Raw genomic sequence first — 25742 nt, 5'->3', positions numbered from 1 at the left:
TTTGGCTTTTATGTGAGTTGTGGAGATCTAAATTCAGGTCATCATGCCTGCCCAGTAATTGTGACAGAGAGCCTGCTGTCCAGCCCCAACTCCTTTAGGTCTTTCTAATATCTCAGAGGATTCGTTTATCCTGTACGTACTTGGGGAAGTCTAAGTCCTGGAGATTTCTAGCAAAAGCAAACATCTTTAGAGCAGGATGAGAGGGTGACCATGTTACACTGAAAAAAAAACTTAACTGTTGCTCTTTTTAACCACGCTCTCTTCACACAGCCTCCTCAAGTTCACTCAGGTTTCACGTGCTCACATCCTTTCTTACTGAAAATCAGTGAGTTCCACCATCCTTCAAAGATCACCCCAAATCCCTTGCTCCCCATATCTTATATGAATTGTTCAGGATATCTGGGATTCTGTCCTCTCATACACTATATATATACAATATAGTATATGTATATGTGTACATATGCATACATATAGTATGTATATAAATATATATAATGCGTACACACATACATATGTAGAGAGATGTATCTTTTCAAAACTCCACAATTATCCCATACAAAATTTGGATTTTGCAAATATTGTTAGCACCTGGTTTTACTTTATTGTTGCATGAACAATAGCCAGCATAGAGCTGAGTGTAAACAGGTGTTCAGGTCACAGCACGTAGTAGACCTTTTCTTTTCCCTTGAAATGAAAATGGTGAGTTTTATGTGGCATTCTCACTGGTTAGATTGTATCAGGATTATTTATTTCTGTTATCAGTTCTAGCCACTGCAAACTTGATAGCCTGCAGTTTGCCAACTAAGCGTAGCTGGCTCGCCAATTAGCCCCATGGATCTGCCCGTCTCTGCCCCACATCGATGAGATTACAGGCATGCACTCTCATGCCTAGTTTTATTGTTATAATTATTTATCTTTATTACATGACTGCTGCAGATTAGACTCAGGTTCTTATGCTTGCCATATAACCATTGTCCTGAAACTAACTTAACCTGTTGTGTCAGGTTTGAAGGGCAGAAAGCATAGCACTAAGTTATAACTTGAGGACGGGATCTGAAGTGGGGTTTCAACATTATTACCATTTATCATAGAGAGGGACGTCCTTGAGGGAGGACGGTCAAAGGGAAGCCTGAGTGAGCGTCTTTCGGATCAGCATAGAAGGGAGTCCATATGGCTCTCATACTGGAGGATGTAATGCTCCTACTGCTGGTTGGGGAAGTGCTTCAGAAATGCTTCAGGGGTAAAGAGTGCTAGCTGCCCATACAGTGTACTCATATCCGGTGGCTCACAGCTTTTTGTAAGTTCATCTCCAGACCGCATATCCTCTTCTAGCTTCTGTGGACATGCTCACACACACACACACACACACACACACACACACACATAATAAAAATAGATCTTAAAAAAACAGCACCATGTTTTTCACTTCCTGACCGTAATGTAGCCTTTAAGAACTGTGTATTTATCTGTTCTATCTTATCTGTACCATCGTTCCTCCTTCCCTCCTCTCTCTCTGTCTCTCTGTCTCTCTGTCTCTGTCTCTCTCTCTCTCTCTCTCTCTCTTTCTCTGTGTGTGTGTGTGTGTGCATGTGTGTGCCTCTCTCTGTGCATCTGTGTATACATATGTGTATATGTACACACGTATGAGCTAACACATCAGAGGTTCATGCTAGCTGTCTTCTGAAGTAATTCCCCATCTTGGATTTTTGAGATAGTCTCTCATTGAAGCTGTAGCTCTCTGATCCTGTTAGGCACCTTGGCCACCTCCAGGGGTTTTCTGCTTCTCCATTGCTGAGTACAGCCACTTACCACTGCACCTGGCTTTTAACTGCTCCAGGCTAGATCACACTTCTGGTCTGCATGCTTGCCCTGCAAGCATTTCGAAGCAGAGCCATCCCACCAGGTCCTTGGAACACTTTAAGCCAAGATGTTTAATAATGTTTTCCTCCATCTTCAGTTTCCAAAGGCCCCTCTCTCCCATCACACAGCTTACCCACCTGACCCCACTTCATCATGGCCACCGATTGATAACTCAGTTTCCGTTTCCTGTTGTTATGGTGGTACTATGACACTTGGGATCCACTGATCCTATGGGGTGGAAAGTCAAACACCTTACCACTGAGCTTCGAGCTGGCTCTTTGGTTCCAATCTTAGCATCTGTGGCTGTAATGTAAGTATGACAGATTTCTTGTGACCAGATTACAAGTCCAGTTTTAGCCATTCCAGGAGCTAGGCTTGTTTTCCTAATGTCATGAGTCTTCCTTCAGTGGGACTAATTGTTAATAGCCTATAGGCAAAATACCTAAGATTCCAGCCTGAGTCACACATATCCAATTACTCTCTTGTGGACTCCAAGAATATAAATCATTATTTCAAGAAAGGGCAGGGGGTGTTTTAAATTTAGAAAAATCTATTTCCACCCTAATCCTCCTTTTAAATTGCCTGGTTCTCCCCCCTTTCAGGGTTCATTTTTCCAAAGCCAAGGCTTTAATTTCTGGGTAAGAGTGAGTTCACATTGTAGTTAATATTAACAAGGGGAATGGACACTCTTCATGTTGCTAGAACTTGGTTGGACAAATATCTCTGGCCTTCCAGGGTGGGTGGGGGAAGTAATAAGTTTTAGAATGTCACTGAAAGGAACAGTTGGTAACTGAGCATTTCCTGGCCCCAGTGTTCAGGGATCTTGGGAAGATGAGTGCTAGAGATGATCTCTCTAGAGTCCAGCTGTGGAGAAGAGGAGATTCTGCTGAAGGCAGGGTAGTTAGCTGGGCCTTGGTAGCTATGTGCTATTGTAATCTGCTTTTAAATTCTTCCAGTTTCCATGATATGGGTACAGACATTTTATACAACAAGGCATGTCTAGAGGAGGTGATGAATTCAGAAATTCTGACTTTTTAAAAAGATCAAATTGTACTGACTTTTCCTGCCCAGTCCACAGGAAGTTTATTTCTGGTCCATTTATTGCATTATAACTTTATGAAGACAGTTTCTGGGTTTGTTTTTTTTTTTGTTTTTTGTTTCCCGACTGTGGTTACACACCACTGTACTACAGATATCATGTTCCCTGGCAGCTCGAAAGCTGGGGAGTTTCCTTTGTCCTTCAAATTATGAAGCCAGTATTTGAAAATAATGTTTATAGTTGGCTTACAGCTAAGCGGGACTGCATGAAGCTCTCCTTCTGAGCTGGAGAGATGGCTCAGTGGTTATCAGCACACACTGCTCTTTCAAAGGGCCTAAACTCAGTTCCCAGCACACATATGTAGCTGACCCCAGCTTGTAACTCCAGTTCCAAGAGACCTGATGTTCTCTTCTGTCTTCCACGGGCACCAGCACACACATGTGCATATGAACTTGAATGCACACACATAAACAGTAAATAGCTTCTTAAATACGTTTTTAATTGAAATAGGAGCACATTACTTTCCCTCCCTCTTTCCTCCTTCCAGCCCTTCCCTTGAACCTCTCCCATGTCCCCCCAACCCCAGGTTCATAGCCTCTTTTTCGTCATTACGGTTACATTCTTCCATATGCATGTGTATCACATACACACATACACATATGTGCTGATCACTGTGGGCTTTTGTTTGTGTGTGTGTGTATGGTTTCAGGGCTAACCACTCCACATTGGTCCACCAGTAAGGGGCTCATCTTTCCCCCAGCAGTCCTTAGGTGCCTGTAGTTCTTTGTCTGGGTTTGGGATTCGATGAGAAGTTTGCTCTTCCATGTTAATATGTTCTATGAAATTGACATTACTATGGTCTCCCTTTGTACACCGGTTTCTAGGAGAAACTGTTTCACAGCAGATTCCCTGATATTCTGGCCATTACAATCCTTCCTACCTACTCCCCCCTTTGGAAATGTTCTCTGAGCCGCTAATATGGGAGCAGTGATGTAGATGTAATTTTATGGGACTGGGCCCCCCGTGATCCTTTGATCTCTGCATTGTGTCTAGTTTTGATTTTCTGTGATGCTCTTCATTTTCTGTAAAGCGAGGACTCTTTGATGAGGGGTCATAGCTGCCCTTATCTATAGGTATAGAGATAAGAATTAGAATGGAGTAAGGGATATCTTTTTTAAAATCATGGCTTTGTCTTCTTCGTGATGATGAGGACTATGAAGTCAATACAGTGTAGATGTGTAGATTATTTTCTCTAGGAAGCATTGTTAGATATTAGAGCGCATCAGTTAACCCGGGATGTTGTCAGAGGCAGGTATCCTAATATTTTCATAGAAAAGACATAAGCTAAGCTTTGGAAGAAATAGTTGATTGTGTTCTCAGCAAGAAACACATGGAAGGATAGGGGTTAGCTACGAAGATCTGGGAAGATTTGAGTAACTAGATAACATAGCCAGACTTTTTATATAAGTATTTGTGTCTAAGTATGAATGCACAGTGTGTGTGTGTTTGTGTGTGACTGTGACTGTGATTGTGTGTGTGCCCAAGTGCATTCAAAGGGTAGACGTCAAAGGTCAAGGTTGGGTGTCGAGCATCTTCCTCAGTCATTTTTCCATTTTGTATTTTTGAGTCTGGATCTCTCAATAGCCTAGAGTTTATCAATTCAGATAAGCTAGTTGGCCACTGAGCCCCAGAGGTCTGTCTGTCTCCATCTCCCTGGCACTGGGATGAAGTTTTGTGTCCCACCATGCTGAGCTTTTGACATAGGCTGTGGAACCTCCCTCCCACCCCCAGGCTTGAAGTATTCACTGACTGAGCATCTTCCCAGCCTCCTTCCTGGGTTTTTGATAACCAGATTGGATATAAAGATCGTCTAAGACTTCTGAGCAAATGAAATTGTTTACTAAGCACAGCTAGGCGTATGTATTCCATAATGGGCTGGGAACTCTGTGGTACAGACGGAGAAGTAACCTGAGCACCTGCTGTCTGTCGTGCAGTGAGGAGAGTATCTGGAATTGCCACGTCTGCGTGTTGACAGGCAGACCACAAAAGCTTTACAGATTCAGGGTGTCTGGGAGGATTCCTGTTTCTCGTCTGAGCATTCGGTGGAGACAACTGTGCCAGCCTCTTTATGCAGACTTCCTCGTGGGATGGTAGACACCTGAGGCTCCCCCACAGTTAGAACTGAAAAATGTCGCTCATGCCTCCCTGTGAGAACAGGAACTGTTAGAGTTGTCTGGGTTATTGTGTAGCCAAAGCCAGGCTTGGGGGTGCGGTATTTCCTCTGCATCATGCGTTTTTCTCTATCAGGCCCCATCTCATTTAGTTATATGTTAACATAGGTATTTATTCATTTACTTATTTTTTAAGGCATTGTCTAACTTACTAGGGCTTAGGCTCCCTAAGTCTGCCTCACCAGTCCTGGAACTACAAGTTCTCATCTCTGGGCCTGGCTTTTAAATGTGGGTGCTGGAATCTGAGCTCAGGTCCTTCTGCCTGTGTAGCAAGTGTTGTATGCACTGAGCCATTTCCTTGGCCAGCGACTCCATTCTTGAATATCCACCTTCTAGACCTTGTCCAGAAACCTCAAAGTTTGTAAGATTTTCCTAAATGGACATGAGAACTGCCTAGGAGAATTACAAGGCAGCCACCCGCCATCCCTGTGTCTGACAGTCTTGGTAAAGCCAGAACTTTTTGAGGTCAACTTCAAACCCTCCTAGCATGATCCATGCATACTGTTGTTACTCATTAACTGTGATAGGCCAGTCATTAATTTATATAAGCTATTTAAATCTATTTCTGTTTCTAGCTTCTCCTACCTCTGGTTGGATAATGAGCACCATCAACTTAATCCCGGCTCTGTGTGGTAGAGCGTCTTTGGATTTTGTCTAAATACAGACAAGCTAGATGTTCCAGCCCTTCAATTAGACAGGTTAGAGTGTGCTGTATATTCTCCTATCTGTGTACAGTGTCAGATGCCACTTACTTCTTTAGAACAGAGGGGACAAAGGAACAACACCGGACACACTCATGTTTTCTGTATTTTTATATTTTTAATGTGTATGTGTTTAGAAATAGTGTAAAAATTCAGTATTTTTCAAATTAGATTTATTTTATGATGTGAAGTGATGTGGTATGGTGTGTCTGTGTGTGTGTTTGTGTGTGTACACGTGCACATGCATGGATACAATGTGCAAGTGTTGCAGTGTATTTGTGGAGCTCTGACAATAACTTATTCTCCTTCCACTGTGTGGGTCCCAGTTATCTGGGACCAGGGATCTAACCCAGTTACCACGATCAGTGCCTTAGCTGTGGGGAACAGTACTTCAGTATATACTGCAGTACATGGATCTCTGTGATGTGTTGGCTTCTGGGCCCCTGCAGAAATACTCAGGAGTGTAGCTGGGTCACGTGAGAAACCCATTTCTAATTCTTAGAGAAACATCTATGTTGATTGGCTGGTTTCCACAGAGACTTTTTTATTTTTAATTTGAATTTTTAAGAAAAAAAATCTCCTCTACATCCTCTAACTGGGCACTGTTATCCATGTCCATGACTACACGTGAACATATCCTGCTTTTATGGCATCTTCGTCTTCATCCCTCCCCATCACGTTATATCAGAGTTCCTTTAGGATTGTACTGTGTATCATCTGTCTTAGTTACTTTTCTATTGCTGTGATAAGACACCATGCACTAGGCAACTAAGAGAAGAAGCAGTTTATGGGGGATTAGCAATTTCAGAGAGTGAGTCTATAACCATCATGGTGGATAACATGGAGGCAGGCAGGCAGGCAGGCATGGTGCTGAAGCAGCAGTTGAGAGCTTATATCTGACCCACAATGGATGGGGTGGAGAGAGAGAGAGAGAGAGAGAGAGAGAGAGAGAGAGAGAGAGAGAGAGAGAGAGAGAGAGAGAGAGAGAGAGAGAGAGAGAGAGAGCGCTAACCAGGAATGGTGTGGGGTTTTGAACCCTCAAAGCCACCCTCAGTGACACATCTTTTTCCAACAAGATCATACCTCCTATTTCTTCTCAAACAGTTCCACCAGTTGGCCATCCATTATTCAAATATCTGAGCCTATGCGGGCATTCTCATTCGATCCACCACAGTATCTATGGAGAGGGCAATATCAGGTGTCTTCCTCATTTACTCTCCACTCTAGTTTTTGAGAAAAGATCTCCCACTGAACCTAAATCCCACTAGTTTGGCGACACTGGCTGGCCAGCAAGGACCAGGGATCCTCTTGTCTTCTCTTTCCCAGGGACATTCAACCAGTTGCATGTAGCTTTCTATGTGGTGCTGGGGGATCCAATTTGGGTCCTCTTCTTTTAGAACAAGCGCTTTCCCAACTGAGCCCTCTCCGCAGCCCCACAACCAGCAGTTCTTAAGCTGCTGGTTTCTCTGAAGCCAGAGTCCTAGTGTTTACCATGGGCAGGGCCTCCTTACAACAGGTAACATGAAGAAGACGTGAGCCTTTGGTCTAAGACCTTCGAAAACAGGCGCTTGTGAGTCACGAGAGTGAAATCTCTCCTGGTTCCATCAGGCTGACGCAGCATAAAGACAGGACAGATTGTCTGTATACTGAGAATATATTTCCTAAAAGGTCACCACGTTATGGTGAGATTCTTCCGTGTCTTGGGTGTCTTACGGATTTATTTCTTTGCTTTTGTCTTACTTTGTATCTCTTTAGGGTAACTCTAAGAATTTTATTCTTCTCAAAAGGAACCCAGAGAAGTACAGTCTATTATTGACCATGAGCGTGGTGTATGTGCATGTGTCTATGCATCTCCCATATGTGTGGGTGTGTAGGTATGCGTGGGTAAATGGGTATGTGTATATGCATTTGTGTGGAATCTCAAAACTGACAACAGAGGTCTTTCTTTGTAGCTCTCTACCTTATTTGTTGAGGTAGAGTCTCTCACTTAAGTCCAGAGGTCACACATGTTGCTAGTCTAGCTAACCAGCTTGCTCTGAGACCCCTTTTCTTTGCCTCCAAAGCACCAGAATTGCAGGCAGTATCTCAAAGTCCACCTGAAATTTGAGTGTGTTCTGGGAATCACGACTCTCTGGTTCTCATGCATGTGTGGCAAGTGCTTGACCTTCTGGACCATCTCCCAGCCCCAAGAAGCATGCCCCTAGATGTTTCAAGATCGCTATGACTGTTCAAAGATTAATTCTGTGATTTTAAACATTTTGTAACATTCTGGATGTTTTTTGCTTGTGTTTATAATTCGTAAAACAGATTCAAGAGATTCACATTTACATTTTGAGAAAATACAATCTTGCATGCTCAAGAGACAATGTAAGGCTATATAAATAACTGAAACTGTTAAAAAAACAACAGTGGCTACCAGTGCTGTCACTGAAGGGACAGTCATGTAACTAAACACTTCAAGTTGTGCACATAATGAATCTTTGCAGTAGGGTCTTTGAAGGATGTCTCTGTTGATATTTATAATAGCCTATGTGAGGACAATGAGGACAGTATTTTAATTATCTGGAAACAGTCTTGGTGTAGTTACAGCTGGCTATCAAGTTCCTACTATTCAACATGGACTATCTCTGACAGTAGTAGTTGTGTGAGTCGGGATGGCAGGTCAGAAATACAGGCCCTATTGGACTTCATGGTATGCACTTAATACCGAGATGTGTCACAGAGTGAACTGAAACTGCGGTCCTTATAGTTTGAGTATGTCTTGTCTGAAATGATTGGCATCACAAGTGCTTTGGTCATACAACTATTTCAGAGTTTGGAACACCTATGTCTATAAAATAAGATGAGTTGGATCTGAGTCCAGACAAAAAGATCCTGTCTGTTTCAAACACAGGTTCTAGGCATAAGACAGACATACTTTTAATACTTGCCTGCGCATATGTATGTATGTGTGTATATCTGGTGTGCATGAGTGTGCACATTCATCTGTGTACTTGTACATATGGAAGTCGGAGGACACAGCCTTGCATGTCATTGCTCATGTGCCCACTTGCTGTTTGGGGACAGTCTGTCAATGGTCTGGAACTCGTCACCTAGGCTAGTCTGGCTGACACTAAGCCTGAGGGATCCTCTGGTGTCCATGTCTTGGATTTTAAGCCTGTGACCCCCATACCTGGTTTTTCACATAGGTTTGGGGGCTGGGACTCAGGTCCTTCTGTCTGCACAGAGGTACTTCACCAATCATCGGTTCTCCCAGCCCTTATGCTGTACCTCTACTTCACCTGTGTTTGGATTGACTCACCAAATGAAGTCAAGTCCCGAACCTGACACGTTGGAACCCCATCACAAAGTGATGCTCAGGAAGTTTCAGAGTTTAGAGAATTCCAGATTTCTGAATTAGGGAGGTGACACTTGCAATAGTGTTCGAGAAGTATGCAGTTGGTGATATTTATCATGCGGGCAATATTTTTTAGAATGAGGTTAGCAAATATTTTCTGGTGGGGACCCCATGGTGACTATTTTAGCCATATACACAGCACACATGTGACCATTTGTCACAACTACTCAGCTTGTTAATCATACCCTAAATGTAGCCCTGGACAGTCTGTAAGAAGGCAGGTGTAATGTGTAGCTAATGTGCAGCTTGGACTTCATCTGAGTCCTCTACCAAGTGGAGCAGGTCTGTCCCTGACTCTGTCGTCTGTCTGCCATAGCATCCCTTTCCTAATGGCCTGTCTGACTGGGCTTCAGTGGGAGAGGACAGGCCTAGCTCTGCTAGGACCAGATATCCCAGAGTTGAGGGGTACCCAAGGTGGGGTTCCTCCTTCTTGGAGGAGCAGGAGAAGGGGCAATAGGGGAAGGGACTTGTAAGGGTGGGTCTGGGAGAAGAGGAGGGAGGGGACTATGATTGGGACATAAAGTGAATAAAAAGTAAATTGTTAGAGAAAGTAATATGTAACATTTTATTTTACACTACATTAATATTGTAAATTGCATTTCGAAAACTGAGACTTCATAGTTACCTTGTGACACTGGAATTTCTGGTCTCTGTTGACTTTCTTTTTTTGTGACGATAGAGAATGAACTCCAGGCCTCATTCTTACGAGAAGCAATGTAGCAGTAAGTGAAATTAGTGTATATTTTTAGAGCACTTAGCAGTAATTAGATGAAAGTATTTTGTTTTATTATTGTATTTCCTTATGTTTAATAAACCAGAACTGCTTTCCCGGTCCAGCGACTCCAGCACAACAAGGTAGACAGGGAAACCCCAGGCCGCACTCAGTTCCATCTGAAGGCAGTTCTATCGGCCCTGCTTCTTAGGATGTAACCTGATTTCTAACTTTGTGGGCTTTATGGGGTGGATTGTGGGTGTGTGCACATTCATCCCTGTGGAGGCCAGAGGACTATTTAACAAGTGCCTTAGGTGCCGCTTGTCTTGCTTTTTGAGGTAGGGCCTCTTATTGCCCTGAAGCGTTTCAAATGACAGAAACTGGCTGTCCGGGAACCTTTGGCAGTTCCCTTTCTTTGTCTCCCCAGTTCCAGGACACCGTCTTGTCCATCTTTGTATTTGACTTTTTGCAGTCAAAACCCAATCTTCCTCCCTGCGTGCGTGGCAAGCACTTCATTGACTGAGCCATCCACATAGCTCCATTGTCTCCATATATAAAGCAAGTGGGAATACTGATATGATATGATTTCTAGAGTCCTTTCATCCTCCATATTTATTCTTAGATAATTTTGAACATAGAAGCCATGTGCTTGCATCCTATCCACAGCCTGTATCTTCTTGCCAACTTCTCTCAGATCCCCTGCCCTGTCTTCTTCCCAACCTCATGTTGTCTTTGTTTTACCCACTGAGTCAAATTTGTGCTGCCAGTGTGTGTGCACCATGGGTCATTGAGTAGATCATGGGCAGTCCACCAGAGGCCAAATCCCAGAAGAAAACTCTCTCTACCTCCCCCAGTTGCCAGTAGCTCCTCTTCCAGTCCTGTATCCATGCTGGAATTTTGACTGGCTTCATCTTATGTAAGTCCTGTGCTGGTGGCCATATCTGTTGTGAGTTCACATACAGTGGCCCTGTCACATCTGGGAAACAGTGTTCCTCAGCAGTCCTTCTGACTCTTACAACCTTTCCACTCCTCTTCAGTGATATTCTCTGAGATCTGTCTCTCTGTCTCTATCTCTGAGCTCTCTCTCTCTCTCTCTCTCTCTCTCTCTCTCTCTTTCTCTCTCTCTCTCTGTCTCTGTGTGTGTGTGTGTGTTGTTATAATGTTTTGCAACCTACTTTTAATAAGGGTTCAACCTCTCCTCTAGCCCAACCCCCAGCAAAAGTAGAGGAAGAAAAAAGTTATTAGGATATAAAGGAAGTGGACCTGTTCATCAGTAGGTCTTGGGGGTGAGCTTGATCTTCTTTGGCAGACGTTCAGTCCCATAGCAAACACCAGATATGACTTAGCAAATGTAGGGCAGTCCTCTAGGCAGCAGACACCACACATGATCCAACAGCTACAGTCCAGTCTTCTAGGCAGCAGACACAATACATGAACCAACAGCTACAGTCCAGTCCTCTAGGCAGCAGATACCACACATGAACCAACAGCTACAGTCCAGTCCTCTAGGCAGCAGACACCACACATGAACCAACAGCTACAGTCCAGTCTTCTAGGCAGCAGACACTACACATGGACCAACAGCTACAGTCCAGTCTTCTAGGCAGCAGACACCACACATGAACCAACAGCTACAGTCCAGTCTTCTAGGCAGCAGACACCACACATGAACCAACAGCTACAGTCCAGTCTTCTAGGCAGCAGACACCATACATGAACCAACAGCTACAGTCCAGTTCTCTTGGCAGGCAGATACCAGGCACAAACCAGCAGCTGTAGAAACCTCAAGGCTTATCAACTGGTCTGAGGAGAAGCTAGGAAATTGTCAAGCTGTCCTGCCTCAGGAACCTCAAGAGCAGTTAGTTCTTGGTTAAGTTTCTCTCAATGGGCAGCATTACCACGGATTAAGCTCAACAACATTATGTAAGGCAAACCAATACATGCCTGTTGTTAGTGAAGAAGAGTGAGGCAGAGCAGCAAACCAATGTTCAATGCTCATCGGTGGGGTCATATTTATAGTCCTTTATCACACATCCTTTCTCGTGTCTGCTATATCAAAAATCCTTTCACCTGTGTCTGCTTCAGGAAAGCATTCTTTCCCATGTCTGCTCCAGCAAAACATCCTTTCACCTGTGTTTGCTTCAGGCAATCATTCTTTCACTTGTCTGCTTTAGCAAAGATGTCCTTTCACCTGTGTGCCCCAGCAAACCATCATTTGATATAACTTTTCTGAGAAACTTCTCTCTCTCTCTGTCTCTCTGTCTCTCTGTCTCTCTGTCTCCCTGTCTCTCTCTCTCTCTCTCTCTCTCTCTCCCTGTGAGTGTGTGTGTGTGAGTGAGTATGTGTGTGTGAGAGAAAGAGAAAGAGAGAGAGAAAGAGAGAGAGAGAGAGAGAGAGAGAGAGAGAGAGAGAGAGAGAGAGAGAGAGAGAGAGATTGATTCAGGTGTTTCATGTAGGGTATACCACAGTTCCATATTTTATCCAGCATGAAGAGTTGTATGTCTTTGCATTATCTGTCATTTACCAATGGGCAGTACTAATCCTTGGCCTAAAATTATATCCTTTAAAAAAATAGAAGTATCTTCTCTAATGCTTATGACCCACCCAGCCATGAGTTTCCAGCACCAGACATGAGTTCTGTCCTGTCTTGAATCCAATCAGAAATTGGATAGTTACTTCTCTGTATCATATTCTTTCCTGAAGTCAATGTTGAAAACATTAAAGTTCTAAACATGTAAGTTGTCGAGTAAAATTATGAGAGGAATAAGGTCTGTGTAGCATTCCTTCAGAGAGTGAAAACATGTCCCTGTGTGTTATTTTTATAAGACCATATGCCCTCTACATGATGTTGAAATGAAGAATGCTCCACCCATACTAGGGTAGACGTATGAATTCTAAATTCCATAAATGCAAATTTATTTTCAATGTGTCCTGCTACCCTAACATGATGACTATTCAAACAGGTGTGGATACTAATCCAAGTCCTAATTTCATTGAATTTGGGCAAAAATAAAATCATGAATATTCACGACAGAGGTTTTCTCTTTCTCTACACTCAGGTGTTCCTTTGATTACAGAGATGGGAGCTCTCTCTATACCTATACCTACACCCACACCCACACCTATACTGATAGATAGATAGACAGACAGACAGACAGACAGACAGATAGAGATAGATAGAGATAGAGACATCAAATATGTGTTTAAATATATGTTTTGTTTGCTTATATATTCATAAATTTCAAGAAACCATTGGAGAAGATCTGAATGTGAATAATGAGAAGACCAGAAGATATGCTTTCTGGTCTATTTTCTGTTGTGTGATGAAACACACTGACCACGAGCAACTTAAGAAAGGGAAGGGCTATTTTGGCTTACATTTTCATGTCAAGGTTCATCACTACAGGGAGCCGAGGAAGAAAATGGAGGCAATGACATTGCTTGCTGATTCTCTGGCAGGCTCCAGCTTAAGCCCAGCTTTCTTAATATAGTTAAGGGCTACCTGTCTAGTGAATGGTGCTGCCTACAGTGGGCTGATTCCCCTACTTAAAATAACAATGAAGAACACCCCCAACAGACCTACCTACAAACAAATCTGATAAAGACAATTACTCAGTTGAGATTTTCTATGTGATTCTAAGGCTCACCAATTTGACAATTAAAGCTAACAACAACAGTAATTATGTTATTACTATTATGTTATTGCAAACTAAGGACATGAAACTTTTTTTGCTTAGGACCTCTCAACTTCTTTTTTTTTTTTAAATTTTTTCTTTTTTTTTTTATGGTTTTTTTGAGATAGGATTTCTCTCTGTAGCCTTGGCTGTCCTGGAACTCACTCTGTAGACCAGGCTGGCCTTGAATGCAGAAATCCACCTGCCTCTGCCTCCCAAGTGCTGGGATGAAAGGCATGTGCCACCATTGCCTGGCAACTTCTTATTTAATAACCTGACATGTCACCTAATGCACTATTTGATTAATAAATGAGTGATGGTTAGGCTTGGAATATGTCAGTAAAATGCTTGGCTGTGCAACTCAGACACCTTACAGAACCCATGAATGGAAGGCTTTAATCCTAGCACTAGGAGGCAGAAGCAGGAGGATCCCTGGGGCTCTTTGGCCAGTTAGTCAAGCCTTCTTAGTGAGCTACAGGTTCAGTGAGATACCCAATCTAAAAAAATAAGGTAAAGAAAACACTGGACATTAACATCTGGCCTACACTTGGATACACATCTATCCTCTCCACTATGTGGACACACACACACACACAGAGACACACAAGCACACACAAATGATGGATAAAATAATATTAATAAATTTATATAATAATAAGAATTAATAATGGAGCTGGAGAGTTGGATAAGAGGTTAAGAGTTAAGAGAACTTTTACTTGTTTTGTCCAAGCACACCATGTGGTGGCTCATAATCATCCATAACTCAAGTTCTAAGGGACCCTATGCTCTCTTCTGACTCCTTAGGCACCAGGAATGTGCATGGTACGTGTGTGTGTGTGTGTGTGTGTGTGTGTGTGTTCATGCAAAACACTCATATACATGAAAATAATTTAAAAGAAATAAGAATGGAATGAAGACAGGTGGTGATGGCACATGCCTTTAATCCCAGCACTGGGGAGGCAGAGGCTGGTGGATCTCTGAGTTCAAGGCCAGCCTGGTCTACTGAGCAAGTTCCAGAACAGCCAGAGCTGCATACTGCATGAAGAAATGTCTTGAAAAGCTAAATAATAATGAAGATGATGATGATGATGATAAAAGAAAAGAAATGAAAAGGAAGAAAGGATGGAATGATGGTGGGCTAGGAAGATAGGAATGTTTTTATTTTGTTACCAGAGGCCTGGGAGGAACACTAATTAATCTCATTGTGTTTCTAATTCCTTTCAAAAGAATAACATTATAAACCAGTGGTCTGCCCAGCTGACCACAGCTGCAGTATGTGTGGGGGTGAGTGGAATCCAGCTCTCAGCTCTGCTCCAAGTTACCTACAAAATCAAATTGCCTTGTGAAAGACTAGCTGTGCAGAAACAAAAAGATAGCAAGAACCACAAAATGCTGCATTAGACAGCCACAGTTGAGATATCCAAATTAATAAGCTATGTGGCACTCGCTGTAGAAGAGGATTTTCATCCGCCGTATCTATAAAATGCCTGCTCACTGTCACTATGGTTAGGGCAGAATAGGAGCTGTCCGGCAAAGATTGCTTAGGTGATGGCCCTGTACCATCTAACAGCTATAGATGAGCTATAAAGTCAAAACTAAAGGGAATTTCTCGAAAGCAAGGGTAAGTTTATTCTGTCTGAATATTAGTATGTCAGCAACACCTTGGGTTAAAATACCATTTTGTGTACAGAACTAATATTTTCTGAATTGTTTGAAGAAGTCGCCAGTGACCCTATGGAAATTTGTCTCTTACTTTATTTTTTGCACTTACTCATTTATTTACTTATTTAACTTGCATGCATCTGTATTAGCACATGCATGCCATGGCACACATATGGAAGTCAGAGGGCTCCTTTTGGGAATTTCCTTCATCTTCCGGGCCCTGGGAATTGAGCATAGGTCATCGTTCTCATCAGCAAGTTGCTTTATCTGCTGAGCTATATAGATTGCCGTTCTTATCCTATTTATAAGAGGATTTTTTTTTCAGTGATAGCTGCAGCTAGATACCTTGGTTCCTGTTTCAGAGTTTTGTGAATATTTTGGGAAACATCTTTTCTAATTTGGTAAGTGACTCAGGAGTCACTGGTTAGAGCTTTTTGAAGAACCAAAAGATGGTAAAATTCAGCTGGTACTTCTCTGTATGTCTTTGTTTCTAATGCATCATTGAAAAGCAAAGAATAACTTTTTAAAAAGGTACATCATTAAAAAAAATGATACATCTTATTTTCAATCATGTATATTCATGAATGTCTCTGTATGTGCATGTGTTTGTGAGTGCAGTGCCCATGGAGACCAGAAGAGGGCATTGGATTTCCTCAGACTAGAGTTACAGGTAATTTTGAGCCATCTTATGCCAGTGCTGGGAACTGAACTTAGGTCCTCTGGAAGAGTAGCAAATGCTTAGCCCTACTGAGTCATCTTTCCAGTCTCCTCAAATCTGAATACATTATCAATGAAGACACTGCTGCTGCTGCTTCCTCTTCCTCTTCCTCTTCCTCTTCCTCTTCCTCTTCCTCTTCCTCTTCCTCTTCCTCTTCTTCTTCTTCTTCTTCTTCTTCTTCTTCTTCTTCTTCTTCTTCTTCTTCTCCTTCTTCTTCTTCCTCCTCCCTCCTCTCTTTTTCTCCCTCCCCCTCTCTCCCTGCTCCCCTCTTTCTGTATGTATGTGTATTTTGTCTAAGTTATGTATATGAAGGGGTGTATGCACCTGCAGCTAATATTTTCAGTCTCTTGCTGAACTGGCATTCACCATTTCAGTAGGGTTGGCTAGTGTACTTCCGGGTTCTTCCCGTCCTACCTCCCAGTGCCAGTGTTGCAGGTATGCACCGGACTTGGCAGCGAGTGTCCTTTCTCACTGGCTCTGCTTTACAGTTGCTTCTGTTGTAACCGGGTTGATGTTCCATAGTGACTTGGAAGTCACATCACAATAGCGGTGGGCTGCTCTGCACAGCGGCAGCACACAGCTCCATCTCTGACAAGCAGGGATTTGAAGTTTGCCTTCCAGGTTTTCTGCATTTCTACTTAGAGTTTTCCCTAGATAGTTCATGCTCTTTGTTGATAATGCAAATGTTTGTTAAATGCAAACCTCAAGACCATTTCCATTGGCACTAGTGAGGGTGCCTGAGGACTTCCAGAGTTTAAATTTCAAGACTCTAAATTTCTTTGAATTAATTTTACCACTGATTTCTGTCATTTTTCTAGGCATGCTAGTACCTCCTCTGAAAAGGGTTTCCATAGTTCTTCCATTCTTATGTTTTTGTCTAGTCCAACACGCTGACTGGTTCTAATAAAATATTCCATACTTGTGGAGTTTAGGAGAACACTGGACTTGTCTATGATGGAATCAAATGTGTCAAGTGTGTCCCTGTTTCAGTGTGGTATTAGTGTGTGTGTGTGTGTGTGTGTGTGTTTGTTTGTGTACCACATTAAAAACAATATGCTAACCCCCATCTTCTTGTATTTTTACTTGAGTGTGTTAAATATTCTCCAACATTTCATATACTTATGCAGAGAATCATTCATTTTTTTTCATTTCACTTATTAACGTGGCCTGTTAAACCAATGAATTCATTAACAGGAACAAAACTTACACTCCTGGATGGAATACAGTATGGTTGAAAGGCAGCTACCCTGTTCTGATCTTATATTCGTATGAATATCAGTTTATAATTGTCTCTCTTAAATATTGTGTTAAGTCGTCATTTGTACTTGATTAATGGAAGAAGTAGATGTAGGGGTTGGGGACAATGTTCCTGTGGGTATAGGGGTTGGGGACAATGTTCCTGTGGGTGTAGGGGTTGGGGACAACGTTCCTGTGGGTGTAGGGATTGGGGAGAAGGTTCCTGTGGGTGTGAGCACTGTCTGCTCTTGCTGAGGATACAGGTTTGACTCCTAGCACCCACATGGTGGCTCACAACTGCCTGCAGCTCCAGTTCCCAGGGATCCATGCCCTCTACTGGCCTCCTCAGTCCCTGAGATGCGGGATATGCTTTTCCAGGAGCAGTGCTTCCAACCCAGCAATCGCCTCTTTAATTCTTCAAGATTCCATGGTCCTGTGGCTCAAATCCCATTTTCATTTTAGGATGATGCTCACTGCCTGTTTTTACATTTATTGTCAGGAGGCTGTTCATTGTGGAGTAGTCTTAATATTTTTCAGATCCTGTTACAACCTTAATTTTGTTGTCTTCTTTTATTCCTTGCATATTGATTTCACTTAGTAAAATTTATTTATCTAGATGTGTTTGATCGATCCTGAATCAGTGCCTTATGCTCTCCTTTATTAGACTGAGTTCTCTTTTTTCTGTCTTAAAGTGTACCTTTTAGAAATCTTCCATGAGCTTTAAGCATTCATTTTCAGTTTTATTTCTAGAATAGACATTGAAATTATTAAATTTTCTCCATTTCGACTATAGTTCCACCTAAAAATTAGTATTTAAAGACATCATGTTTAGAATGTTCTTAGCTCCCTTATAAGTAGTTATTGATTCTTTTTTTATTGGTGTAATTTTTATTGAGAACATTCTCAAATATACAGAAAAGTTCGAAGACCATAGTAACAGAACACTGTCCTCCCCACAATTTAAAAATTGGCAATCATCTAACTTGTACTCATCAATTTGTTGCAGAGAATTGCATGATTCTGTTGGTGCGTGATGCACACACATGGGTTGGATACCACGCCATATCTGACATGTAGATTTATCACGTGCTATCAAAAATTTCAAAAGAAAGCCTGAGTTTACATAAGTTTTCCAAAACAAGTAGTAGATAGCATTACACATTTGCCCTAAATAAATACAAGTTACAAGTTTCGTTTTGCCTGTCCTTCCTCCCTCCTCCACCTTCCTCATTCCCTTCCTTCCTCCCCCACCTATCTCCTTCCTTCCCTTCCTATATGTATATATGTACATGGGTGTATGGCAAGGCATATTTGTAGCGTCAGAGTCCAGCATTCAGGGGTTAGTTCTTTCTTTCCGTCATGGGTCTCAGAGATTAAGCTCAGGCCTTCAGTTTTGGTAGCAAGTGCCTTTACCCACGGACCCATCTTGCTGGTGCAAAAAACATGGCTTTCCCCAAATCATTAGAAAAGTACTTGCTCTGTACTTTTCATGTCCACCTTACAGAGCAGCTAAGACTCCTCCTTTGTCCAGTGTAATTATCTCCCTTGCAATTAACAAATGCAGCGAGGCGCTGATGGTAGAGGTGTTTTTTGAACGGTGCACGCCGCCGTCAGTGTTTTATTTAGTTGCTTTTGCAGGTATCGATTTGGATTGGTAATTTCACTGAGGGCACAGGGTGATGATGTTTCTAAGCTGTTCCCGATAAGCCATCAACACAGGTGAAAACCCCCTCATTAACCACAGCTCTGCTGCCCACGCTCTGCAAGCTGTGTCAGCTCACCCTACTTTTCTTCTTCCGCACTTCTCCTTACCTTCTGGCAGAAACTAAGTCCCCCCCCCCCCCCCCGGTCTGTCCTTGTGAATACCCTCCTCTCCAGAAGGAAAGCTACACAAGATCAGTGTGTGCATGCATGTATGTGCGCACAGGTGTAATCCAGGTACGTGTCTGAAGTCCCATTAGACAGGAGGTAGATACAACTGGGCCCCTGAAAGCTCCCAGGCCAGCTAGCCTGGTGTGCATAGTAACAAACAGCCAAGACCCCTGTCTCAAACAAGATGGAAGGCAAGAACTGATACCTGAGGTTGTCCTCTGACCTTTATACATGCTCCACGGCAGATGCACTCTCACACACATACACACATGTATACCATATACACACAAACACATGTTCAAAGATTCAAAAGAAGCAGATATTAGGAAAACGTTCTTAATGTGGCACCAGTCTTTGCCCATGACTGACAGTATCCGTTGTAAGGTGGAAACTCAGCTTGCTCGGAAACGATGTTTGCCATTTTGGAATCACGAGTTGGAGCCTTCAGTATGCACAGAGTTGGATGGCACTTGTAAGTGCTACGGGGCTATAATACACTTCACAGAAGACAGTCTCTGACTAGAAGAGTAGGTGGGCGCTTAATGGAGCTTGTACGCACTTTTCCAGGACAGTATCAAGCAAGGGGATGACCTAGACTCTAATTTAAAAATTTCTTTGAAATTTAATTTTCAAAGTTAGGTCTATTTACTTTTTCCTAGCTGTTTTTACCGGTATGGATAAATGGCTTAATTTTTCTTCCTTTTCAACTTTTCTGCTGGTGATTTCTTTATCTATCCAGTTATTTCTTCAACAAGCTTGATCATTCCAGGTAATTGAATGTTTCCCAGAACTTGAAATAAATATACAAAATGAAGTATAATCCCCTGTTTATATCCTTTCATGCTTCATGACTTTTTCATGTGTCTCTGGGAATACTATTATTTTTTATTAGACTTAAAAGAAAAAAAAATAACTCTTGAGGTAATCCACATGTCTATCATCCAGCACAAATTTATGTGCTTATGCTAAAGTATTATATTGAAATAAATCAAAGGACGTTATTGGAAAAATACCTCATTTCTCCCAAAGAAGAAACTATTAGGTTTGTGAAATTCTCATCTTAGCAGTTGTTATTTGCTAATAAAACAACATTTCCTGGAAAGGATCATTTTCATGAGAAAATGGGAATTTATGAGAATTCCCATAAGAAAAAAATGAGTCTCAACTGAGTCCAACATTTTCTTGCCCCAAGTGGATTTCCCTTTCGTTCCAGAAATGCCAGCAGGAAGCAAAAGGTGGGTGTCTTTGTCAGTTTCCCCCAGCCCTTCCTCAGACACATCCATTGCTTCCAAATGGACTTGGGGACAACTTCTGACTCCCGACACGGGACAGTCAGTTGCAGCTTTTTTTTTTTTTTTTTTTTTTTTTTTTTTTTTTGAAAATTTTTATTAGATATTCTTTTTATTTACATTTCAAATGTTATCCCCTTTCCTGGTTTCCTCTCAGAAAATCCCCTCTCCCGTCCTCCCTTCCCCCTGCAGTTCCAGCTCTTACTTGCTTGTCAACAATACTTTGGATAGCAGTGGCAGCCTCTGGGTCAGCTCCATCAGAAGGTTAAGGAACCTGTTTGTTTAGCTCATTAGCAAAATTTGTTCCACCCAGGCAGGGTTAGGAGTGGGGGCATAGAGGGAGCCTGTTGGAATAATGGAGCTTTCTCTCTTTTTTCCCTCTCCTTTCTTTCTTTCTTTCTTTTTTTTTTTAAACTGGAAACTGGGAAGTGAAAGCAAGGTTTCTCCTGGATATCCACTTTTCCTTTCCTATCCTTGCTTTGGGGTAGGCAGTCAAAGCTTCAGGCCTCCTCTCTGGGCATTCGGAGTCCCCATCTCCCTTCTCCACTGCATCCCTTCTTTATCCCTCCCAAGGAGGGTCCCCAACTCCAACTCCAGGCAGAGATTGGCGGAACCATTGGGTTGAAACTGATTGTGATAGTAGCAGATGGGCTGGATTTGACAGGGTGGATTCTGAGCAGCTTCTGAGTGGGGGGCGGGGCAGGGAGGGAGAGGGTGGGGGTGGGAACCCAAGGGCCAGAGCGGACCCATAGGAGTGCGCGCCTGCTGCCGCCGCCGCCGCGCCTGCCATACCACCGGCTTGGGGGCATCTCTTTAGCGCGAGATTCCCAGGGAAGTGGCACTGCTGTCCCCAGGCGGAGCGGGGGGAGAAAGGTCCTGTGGCCCAGATTGCACTGGGACACCGGGAGGCAGGCGCGAGCTGGGGACAGGAGGCGTGCGACACAACAAAAGCCTAGGTGCCCGGGCTGTGGAGCACGCGCGCGCGCAAGACAGGCTTGACATGGCAAGTTTGTCAACTGTGGGCTCCGAGGCCAGCTCCTTGCTGCCTCCCAAGTGACGGCATTGCAGGGTCTGCCCTCCAAGGCGGGCAGCCCCCACTACGACCTGGGCCCTCTGCAAAATGCTCCCCCGCAGGCCAGGTAAGAGGACGCCAGCTCCCTACACCCTCCTAGGCTTGTTCCCAGAGCTGTTTCCTATCCTCTATCCCCTGGGCATCCCCTTGTGCCTGCTGATCTGGCTGCTTTTTAAGCGTTCCATTCTTCTTGGTCCACCTCTGCCCCCTGTCTCTGATGACGCTGTTGCCCTCCCTGAATTCCTTATAGAATCGCAAAGCCACAGGGGTGTGGTAGAATTTCTGGGAGGTGGCACTAGGTTGAAGAATCTTTTTGCACAGAAAGTCAGCGCCAGGACAATCGAGGCAGGATATGCGGGGGATTTAGCATTCACTATCGATTCCCAAGCTGCTCAAGCCAAGCATCACGCACAGCACACCCCTTTCCACCTGTGGGACCTCGCTTTGTGCTGGAAGCGCTCATGGAAACACACACATACACACACACACACACACACACACACACACACACACACACACGTGCTCAACGTCCCTGTGCACACAATCTCGCTTCCTATAGAGGACTTTTATATATATAATCGTAAGGGGAAAGGAGAATGTGGATCTTAAGTAGCATAGGCTCCCAAACCATTCAGGATCTCCTACTTCTGTGTGTTGCTTGGTCTCCATTATAGTGATCAGATAGTAAAACATTTGGAGCGTGTGGGGTGGGGGGGGGCGCTGATTCTAGCACTGGGCATCACTGTGCCCCTTCAGTCGATTATCTTTCTGGCTTCACCCCTTCTTCCTCCTAAGATATTGCATTGATGGTTTCTTCTCATTGAAAGTCAGTGTCCTAGTATAGAACTGGACTTTAAGGTCAGCAACCTGGATCACCCCCTACCCCACCCCCCCAAAAAAAACCCCAGCATCCTATGAGGGACTTCAGATACAACTGTTTCCTGTCCTCTTATTATTCATAAGCACCAGGTCCCTGACCATGCTCAGGGCCCTTTTCTCACTCCTTCACGTGCCCCCACCCCAGTTCAGGCTCCGCCCCAGCTGAATTAAGAGTATGTGCCCTGTTGCTACCAGCAACTGTATATTGCTTCCTAAGCCTCTTAATTCTGATTGATGGGCAGAAATATGATATTATTTTGGAGCGAAGCTGAGCTGCGTACTGCCTGGGAGGCAGACCCTCATGTAGTCCACCCCCACCCCAATCCTCAGAGGGAAGGGGTTGTTAGGCTCCGCTCATTACACACAGGTAACCACCTGACATTTCTTCTCATCCTTGTGGCTTTTGCCACTTTGGCTCAAATAAACAAGGCCCCCATCCGGGGCCTGTTGCTAGCTACTTGAAGTTTTATTCTTCTCCCTCCTAAACCCATTTCTAAAAGAGATTCCCCTCGTAGTAGTTTCCAGCACTATTCTTGGAAATGTTTACACAATCATTTTCTAGAAGTGATTTTTCTAGCCACACCCTCTTCTTAGTTTCCTCCCCGGTGGGTGTCTCTGTGCAGGATGACAGGTATGCATAAGTGCCTTCCTGGTTGTGCTCAGCCTGTTGCTCTCAGCCTCCCAGTCACTGTCACCAGGGTTCCAGACTCAGGTCTCCCTCCAGGGCAGGGCTTTGGTCATCTCACCTCCACCACCACCACCCACTTTCTCCATTCCTTTTCCTACTCCACAAGTCCTTTCTCTGAAGACTCGGAGTTGGATCTTCCTTTCTCCCAGGGAATATCCTTAGACAAGATAGGAAACAACCTCTACTTTTAATGTTACAGTTTGTGACTTTCATTTTCAATCCAGACCACAGCTCCCCTCTGGGTGGCAGCCTCCTTTTCCAGGCTGGCAGAACCAAAACAGGTTTTCTGGACCTATATAAATCCCTGACCAGACTGCACTCCTCCTCCCCAAAGTATGTGCAAAGGAGGGTTTCATTCTTGCCACGGAAACTCTCTTTACAAGAATGTCTCATTCTTCACTTTTTTTTTTCTAATTCCCCACTATGTTTGGCACACTATTTTCATTATCTAAACCATCAGACTTAGCTTTTATTTTATTTTTCCTGTATGCGTGTTGCTTTGGAAACCTGTGTGCTATTTTTGAATCATTCATTTACTTGTATTAAACACAACTTCCTGGAGGGGATTCCCGAAACTTGGCACCAGCGTGGGCCCTATGGGTGGGCAGGAAGCAGAGAGGAGTTCCAAATGACTTTAAAGTTCTCAGTAAAGCTGTGTGCAGCTCTGATGATGACTATCAGAAGGGCATCATCCATTTGCTTAGGACTTTACAGTTTACAAAGGGCTTCCTCAGGCATTATCTCTTTAATCCCAGCAGCAGGAATTTTAAATAGTAAGGATTCCTCAGAAAGGCCCTGTAATGCCTGCCGATCCTGCTTAACCAAAGAGAAAGGGAGCAATGGAAATTGAATGGGCAGCTGATGTGGACTTAATGCATAGAATAAACACAGCAGAAACAGCTCCTGAGCTCACTTCCTGAGCTGACTCCAACTTGAGCAAAGAAGCAAAAGGGCAGGAACCACACAAGCTTCTGAGAGGAAGCTCCATCCTGTGCTCTGGTAGCCCAGGAAGTTCTAGTTCTTGCTGGATAGGGCTTCCTGGGGGCTCTGGGCTCTCCTTGACCTAGGATTCAAATTTAGATGAAAGTGTTAGCTGGGGTTGCCTGGAGACTCTCTCAAGTTTAGCAAAGCCAGTGGGCAGTGATGTAGTGCTCTTCGGCTACAAAGCATTCTGGGATATCCTCAGGCTTCTGGTGTCTCTTTCCTGTAGGCATGGGGTAATTTTCTCCACTTGGACACACAGCAGGACTGTGGGCCTCCCTGAGCCCTGATGAAGACAAATAAGGGTTCTGTCATGTTTGCCATTCACTTTGAAGCCAGGGCATGCCTTCAATGACAGTTTGTGTTCGTTTATGATGATACAGGGAGGGTGGACAGAAAGCCACCTATAGTTTGTGTGTTTTTAACCCTGGCCCCTTGAAAAGATATGCCGCCTTTCCATAATGTACTGCGAACATCATCCCTTGCAACTTTTCCTCCAAAAATAATTCCTAGAATGCCAGCTAAAAGGCACAACTTTTAGTTTGTATTTTGGACTTCAAGCCCGTCTTGTATATAAATCATTCTGTAATGTTTTTTTGAAAGCATTTTTGGGTGTCTAAGTCTTTGTTGAGGGTTGTCTTGTGTGAAGAATGTTAAATACATGGAGACTGCCTTTGGTTGTTGGGTTTTTTTTGTTTGTTTGTTTTTGCAGCCTTGTCTCCTGTAGCATAGGCTGGCCCTAACCTGACTTTGAAGTAAAGCAGAGACCTCCAGTGACATACTTCCTCTTAACAAGGTCATACCTCCTAATCCTTCTCAAGTAATGCTATTCCCCAAAGACTAAGCAATCAAATATATGAGCTTATGGGGGACTATTCTTGCTTAGATCACAACAGTGGCCCTGAATATTAAATCTAACCAGAAAGCTGTTGGCTGTTACTCCTAATAGCCATACGTGGAGTGGTACATGAGAAGAAGGGATCCAGTAGGAGTTGAAGTGGGGATAAGGGGAGTGCAGATGGTCAAAATACATTGCATGTATGCATGGAATTAAAACAAAAGTTTTAAAATAGCAAAAATAAAATCAACACAGTGGAAGACGACTGAAGAACACTGCCCTAGGTTGGCTATTGGCCTCTACTTGCATGCATATGTCTGTAGACACACTTGTCCGTATCACTCAAACGAACATGTACACGTAGATAAACAATTGTCAGATACAAATGTACTCTGAACACTTACAGTTTAGCAGGGAAAAGGACATAACCAATCATACCAAGTCCTGAGTGTGGGGCCGATTAGAGAGAAACAGAGATCTGTCCATAGGGATGATGGGAGGTAAGTAGTGGAGGACCTACCTCTTAGGGGAGGAGAAGGGGACATTCACTCCAGGGTCACTTGCACATAAGGAGAGGGGACAGAGTCATTACTTCAACAAAAGGCTGATGAGCTCAGGAGCTTGGGACATGCCTCCATGGTTGGCCGTGCTTGCCACCCGAGGGAGTTCAGATTCCCAGAATCCATGTAAAAAAATACCAGGTGTTATGACAGCCTTGGAAGGAAGGTGAAGATCAGGAGGGTCCTTAGAGTGAACTGGATAGCAAGAATAGCTGCATCCGAGAGCTCTGGGCTTGATTGAGAGACCTTGCCTCAGTAAATACAGTGGAAGAGTGATTGATGCTGATCCCTGACATTAGGCCTGACTTTCCAGATGTATATATATATATATAT

At 43.4% G+C, this 25742-nt stretch overlaps 1 protein-coding gene across 8 annotated transcripts in view; it reads left to right on the top strand.

The window, feature by feature from the left end:
- The window catches only part of Nckap5 (NCK associated protein 5), a 903226-nt gene that overhangs the window by 302088 nt on the left and 575396 nt on the right, over window positions 1-25742 (top strand). The window contains exon 1 of one of the 8 annotated variants that reach the window (XM_031380954.1): window positions 21130-21530. The exons of the other annotated variants lie outside the window; for them this stretch is intronic. The gene's annotated coding sequence lies outside the window, so the exon portion shown is untranslated. Of the gene's footprint in view, window positions 1-21129; window positions 21531-25742 lie in introns of those variants that run through there. 8 annotated transcript variants of the gene reach the window in all.

Source organism: Mastomys coucha, unplaced genomic scaffold, assembly GCF_008632895.1.
Source record: "Mastomys coucha isolate ucsf_1 unplaced genomic scaffold, UCSF_Mcou_1 pScaffold1, whole genome shotgun sequence".
Classification (NCBI taxonomy): Eukaryota; Metazoa; Chordata; class Mammalia; order Rodentia; family Muridae; genus Mastomys; species Mastomys coucha.
The sequence above is the reverse complement of the archived record's forward strand: the minus strand, read 5'-3'. Positions and strand labels throughout refer to the sequence as shown.